The 6,022-nt window shown below is 43.3% G+C and overlaps 1 long non-coding RNA gene across 1 annotated transcript; it reads right to left on the bottom strand.

The window, feature by feature from the left end:
* Nucleotides 1-2,157: 2,157 nt before the first annotated feature.
* On the bottom strand, nt 2,158-5,644 carry LOC123387358. The gene is made up of 2 exons (XR_006601805.1): nt 3,065-5,644; nt 2,158-2,408 (listed from the first exon to the last, which is right to left on the bottom strand). It is a non-coding gene; the product is annotated as an uncharacterized LOC123387358 (long non-coding RNA).
* Nucleotides 5,645-6,022: the final 378 nt, after the last annotated feature.

Here is a 6,022-nt window from a genome sequence, read left to right as displayed (position 1 = left end):
TGATGAGATCATGAGCCATCCTACCTCTGGAGTTTTCTGTTTCTGAGCTAATAGATTGCCCTTACTATCACAACCAAAAAGTTTTAACTGCTTAAAAAAAAAGTCTCATTTTGCTGCCCTGCTCTTCAACGCACACCTCCCCACCCCCCCAACTGCCCCATTCCAGCCAAACAGATCTGGTTTCTGTTTCTGAATACTACTGAGCTTCCTCTGAGCAAAGTGGTCTCACCCATGCATTCTCTCTCTCTGGATTATTTATTTAACACCCTGCCTCCTATCATTCCCTTAGTCTGCTTGCCCTGGTTAATATTCATTCATCTTGAACAGTTCAGCTCAGACATCATTTCCCCAAGAAAGCCTTCCTAGAGCCCCAGTGTGGGCCAAGTTCTCCTAGGAGGGCACCCATAACCTTTTACGCCTTCAGTTTTTACTAAAGTCTTATAACATACGACTTGCCACCATAATAATTAAATAATTGTTTCATGAGTTCACTGATGTCTAGCTCCCACATTTGTCTATCTTATTCAGTGCTGCTATATGCCCAGCGCCCCACCCAGATCTTTTTCCGTAACAGTAACAGTAAATACATATCAGTAAAACAAACCTTTTAGCTGCCAAGGCTAATTGTTAAGGAGTTGGTGTGGACCCCCCAGTAAAAACAAAAACACTTTATAAACCAATCAACAGTTGAAAGGAGAGGACTTAAGAAATGAACAAGCTGCTGATCGCTGGCTGTGGATGAAAAGCACACTGAACAAACATTGGTTAGGCACCCACTCTGTACAACACAGAGACCGAGGGACAGAAGACATTGACCCTGCCCACCAGGAGCCCTTTGCTGAACTTTAATTAGCTGGGCATCGAAAATACTGCTGCTCTGAAGGATTCCAAGTCACATCAATTACTTATTGCTTTGGAGTCAGTTCCAGCAGGGTCAAACCTACATTTAGCCTTTTAAAAAATCTAGTTTCACTTGTGTCCTAACTAGCAGAAAAGGCATCGCTCTCAAGTGCTCCTTTTTTGCAATTGCCTTTGACTCTAAAGCCTGCAGACAAAGAAAAGAGTGCTGGTTGCCTCCGAGCCTCTCTTCTCTAGGAATACGAAAGCATTTTGCAAACCCCAACCCACGGTCCACGTTCCTTTGCTACTATATCTGCATCCCACAGCTGGAGATGGTGAAGGGCTTGGAAAAGAGGTGGTCTTCTGGTAGTAAGTCAGGCTGAGCAGAGGCCAGAATCCATCGGAATTCCAAACCACACAGAACACGGCTGGCGTCGGTGACTGAGTAGAACCAGGCACTGATCCATGAAAACCCGGGCTCCACCCCTTACTAGCTTTGTGACCTTGGGCACGCGATGTATTCTTTGCAGAACTCGGTTTTCTCATCTGTGAATCAGAGATACAAGGACCTCACTTCACAGGATGAAATGAGCTAAAATACATGATAGAGGGTTTGGCACGTAGAAAGCGCTCCATACATTTTTAACTCCGATTATTTTTTAATCCACGGGGAGAAAGGTAACAGATTAGAGCGAGGACTTTCTCGCCAGGCTTTTGTTTTGCACTCAGGTTGCTTTATTCAGTGATGACCCTTATTGACTCCACCAGCAGATTCTTCCTTGGAGATTTTAGCTGTATTTTCCCCCTGGGCCCACTTTCCCCTGCAACAGCAACATGGAAGGTGAGACAGTTCAATGCCATTGCTTTCCATCGTGATAACAGCGTTGTTGACATATCAGCCCTCCATGTCAAAATGTTATGACAACCATAATAAGTAAAATAAATTTAAAACATTTATTGATTTTAAGGGTTATCATTTCCTTCTTTTATCAGTGACATACCATGTCAAATGTGATCTATTTGAAGTATATTTTAAGCAAGATAATTAATGAATTGGATTTAGGAGCTGGGTATTTAACATATTTTATGAGGCAGTTTGATGAAAAAAAACCCATACGGAGCCACCTATCCATAGAAGCTCCAGGCTGTGTGTCCAGTACCTAATCCCAATGACATCCCTCCTGCCAAGGCTCCCTGTCCACACCCATGAGACCCCGAGGGAAGGGATAAAAGTACACCGTTGAAATCACTCTCACCATTCTGGTCGACCTCAATAACTAACCCAGGCTTTGTAAAACAAAACAAAACAAAACAAAATTGGAAGAGTTTGGGCTTATGGATCTGCCCTTCATTTTATTCCAATCGACCTACGTCCTCTCCACCGAGGACTTCTTTAGCAAAGATGGAGACGGGTCACAGGGCGCTCCGCCAAACCACCACCCTCTGGGCCTCATCAGGTGTGACCTTCCATTCATGAGAAAATGCTGGGATGGTAGCAAAACGCAGGTGCTGCAGAAGAGGAGAGGCCCACTGTCATTCTGCCCAGGAGAGGGGTCTTCAGTACCACACTGTGGAAAAGAAGGAGGAGGGAGATGGGGAACAGGAGGGGCAGTGACAATGAGAGATTTCCTGACAGGGCGCATGCTAAACGAGTTATAGAGGCAATTACCCTAAAAATTTTGAAGCGGCCATTTGCTCAGTAACCTAGGCCGACCTGACACCCAAGCAGAGATTGCCATAAGGGGGGAATTTATGGTGTTGGAACGCTAGTTTAGCATAAATTACCTCGGGGAACAGATTTAAACCACTCGCGTTTTTAAAAATTAGGCAACAACAACAACAACAACAAAATGAGTTTATGCAAACTCTGTACCGACGGCAGGACGGGGCCCTCTAAGTCTTTATCCCCAAAGACACGGCAGTCCTTCTCGCCTATTCGCTGGATGAAGATTCACAGCATTAATACATAATAACTGTATCTCACTCCATTACAGGTAGTTCAAGGCTGCTCCACAAAATGATATGCATGGCTTTGTGTCTTCATCTTTAAAACCACCCAATATCTCGGTAGCAGACATATGTTAGGTTTAATGCATCCCCCGCCATAAAAGTGTTGCTTAAGACTAATGAACAAACGAATGTTTGTTCAAACCTCTTTGTGAAAATCAAACAAGCTTTCAACAGCTATTCATATATTTATTGTCAGATGTGAATCATCACTTACGTGCTTTGCCCTGAACTATTACCGGCTAATGCTTGTAGGTTCAGGGCGCTAATTCACTTGCTGTGGTTTTGTTTTGAGTTGTTTTCTCTCTCTCTCTCTCTTCCTCTTCTTCCTTTCTTTCAATGCCATCTCCAGAGAGGCTCTGTTGTGAAAGTTCCTCCTAAGCACCGGCAGGGCTGAGGATACATGTGGCCCAAGTAGGCATCATGCTGTTTCCAGAAGGAACGTGGCCTCCCTGGGGACTGTCCGGCCCGCGCTGGGTCTTGGCCAGCACCTGCCCGGCCTGAACGGGGCCCTGAAACCCTCCCAAGCCAACGAGCGCCAAGCAGGGCCTGCGCCCTTCCTCTCTACCCCCGCCCCTTCTCACAAAGTAGCTGTTTGTTCAGACTCAGCAGCACCTGAAAAGCTCCCACAAGATTTACCCATTATATTAAATAACAGGTTTTAGAAGCTCAGAACTGTTATTCTAGTGTTGCTGGGTGTCATTAAGGTTGCACGTCTATGCTTGTTTAATTTTTCTTCTGCCATTAAGCAAACTAAATGCTCAGAGATTTTTTTCTGTCTCAGTGGGGTCCACCCAGAATAGAAAAGAGAATAAGTGTTCCAGGGTTGTGTAACTGGGTTTTTTTTGTGGCTTTCATTATGAGGAAGGAATTAAAAATCCCTCCTAGTCAGTACTTAAAATATCAAAGTCATTGTTTAATGCCTTTGAGTCACTGTACAACTAATTCAATTGCACAGTGTAGCGCCGTTTCACGGTGTGTGAAACACAGATAGTACATAGAAGTGATTGCAAAGTTGAATAAACACCAAATTAGTTTTAAAAGTCTGCAACTTCCCGGTGGAGTCTTTCAAACTGAAATGCATGCATGGGTGTCTGACAAAGTCAGTGGTCCCCAGAAGGTTCTGTTGCCTCTCCCTGTGTTAACGTGAGGGCGTGTCTGGACCCCTGACCCTGTGATGTCTGGGGGAGATGGCTGTCCTCGGGGAGGCGTGTGCACTGACAATACAATGTAAACTGCCTGCCTGTCACTCAGGTGGACGTCACAGCACAGCCGGGTGTGAATGCATAAAGGGCAAGCAGGGTGTGTGACAGAAAGGCTGTGGATATAGATGAAAGACTGCAATTTGAGAGTTGGAAAATCAATGTGAAGGCCCAGCCCTGCTGGTTTCTGGCCTTGGGACCATGGCCGAGCCATGCCATGTCACAATTCTCCACCTCTATACCTGAGCCCGTAGCCATAATGGTCATTACTGACTAATTATTCCATGTGTTCCAGGCACAGTGCTGATGCTGAAGAGCTAGGACACAACAGCAAACAAAAAAGTAAGCTCGTGTGCATGATGGCATTTATTATCTATTATTAATAATCATAGCAACAATAAAATAATACTTATCAATGGCTAAAGATGTGTCAAACACTGTGCTGAGGATGAGAGATAAAACCCCCTTGCTGACCACAGTCCCCACCCCTGATCTTTCACTCAGGGACCCAACAAATACTTTTGAGGACCTAATAAGCATTAGGTATTATGTTGGGAATATAATCATAAAAAATTAAATCTCTGGAGTCATAAAGCTTTCATTTCATTTCATTTCATTTCAAAATCATATGGAAATTTGAATAATAGGCCAATAAGTGGCTCATCTTCTTCAAGTGTTTGTTCATCCATTCATTTCCCAAAAAGGCAACATGACCACCCTGTTCAAAATTTTAACCATGACCCAATATCCATTTCCGTTTATCCTGCTGTGCTAGTTGATTTTATGTGTCATCTTAATTGAGCCATGAGGCGACCACATGTTTGCTCCAACGTTATTCTGGGTGTGAGGGTGTTTTTAGCTGAGATTAACATTTGAGTCAGTAGACCAAGCAAAATAGATGGCTCTCCCCAGTAGATACGAGCCTCTTCCAATCAGGTGAAGGTCTGACCCTCCCAACACAAAGAGGGAAATCTTCCTTCCTGACCACTTTGGAACAGGGACATCAGGTTTTGACTGCTTTGACTGCCTTTGGACTCGAATTGAAACAGTGAGTCTTCATGGGTCTTGAGCCCGTTAGCTTTCAGTTTAGAATTTATGCCATCAACTCTTCTGCTTCTCCAGCCTTTGGACTTGGACTGGAACTCTACCATTAGCTCTCCTGGGTCAAGAGCTTGCCATCTGCATGTGTTGGGATTTCCCAGCCTCCATTATCATGTGAGCTAATTTAGCCATTTCCTTATAATAAATATTTCTATAGATCCTGTTGGTTCAGTTTTTCTGAAGAACCTTGGCTAATAAATACATCTACTCTATATTCTTTCTCCAATATGGTTATCAGTTTTCAATACTACATAATTCATCAGTTATGTTTTTTGTTTATTTTCTGGTTTATTATTTCTTTCCTCCAGTAGAATATAAGCTCTACAAGGAGTTTGTTCATTGATGTATTGTTCGTTCATTGACACGTAGTAGGCTTTGTAGTAGACATTCTAAACAGAGCTGTTGTCAAGTGGAGGTAAGTACTATGGATAAAAATAAAACCCAGGGCACCTGGGTGGCTCAGTGGGTTGAGCCACTGCCTTCGGCTCAGGTTGTAATCTCGGGGTCCTGGGATCGAGTCCTGAATCGGGCTCTCTGCTCCAAGGGGAGCCTGCTTCCCCCTCTCTCTCTGCCTGCCTCTCTGCCTACTTGTGATCTCTCTCTGTCAAATAAATAAATAAAATCTTTAAAAAAAATTAAAATAAATTTAAAAAAATAAAAAATAAAACCCAGTAAATAGAGGGAGCCAATGGCAGGTCTTTTCATAAAAGGTGGTCATGTCTTGGTGGGAAAATAACAGTTTCTGGGATGACCATATGATTATTTATCTTTCATATTGGGACTTGTTTTCTTCTTCTTTTAACTAAACTTTTTGTATTGAAATCCTTACAGATTTACACAGAATTGAAAAAAATAATACAGAGACATGCTGT

The sequence above is a fragment of the Mustela putorius genome, unplaced genomic scaffold (genome assembly GCF_011764305.1).
Source record: "Mustela putorius furo isolate JIRA1106 unplaced genomic scaffold, ASM1176430v1.1 tig00003853_pilon_pilon_pilon, whole genome shotgun sequence".
NCBI classification, from domain to species: domain Eukaryota; kingdom Metazoa; phylum Chordata; class Mammalia; order Carnivora; family Mustelidae; genus Mustela; species Mustela putorius.
Note: the sequence above shows the minus strand (reverse complement) of the source record. Positions and strands in the feature narration are given on the sequence as shown.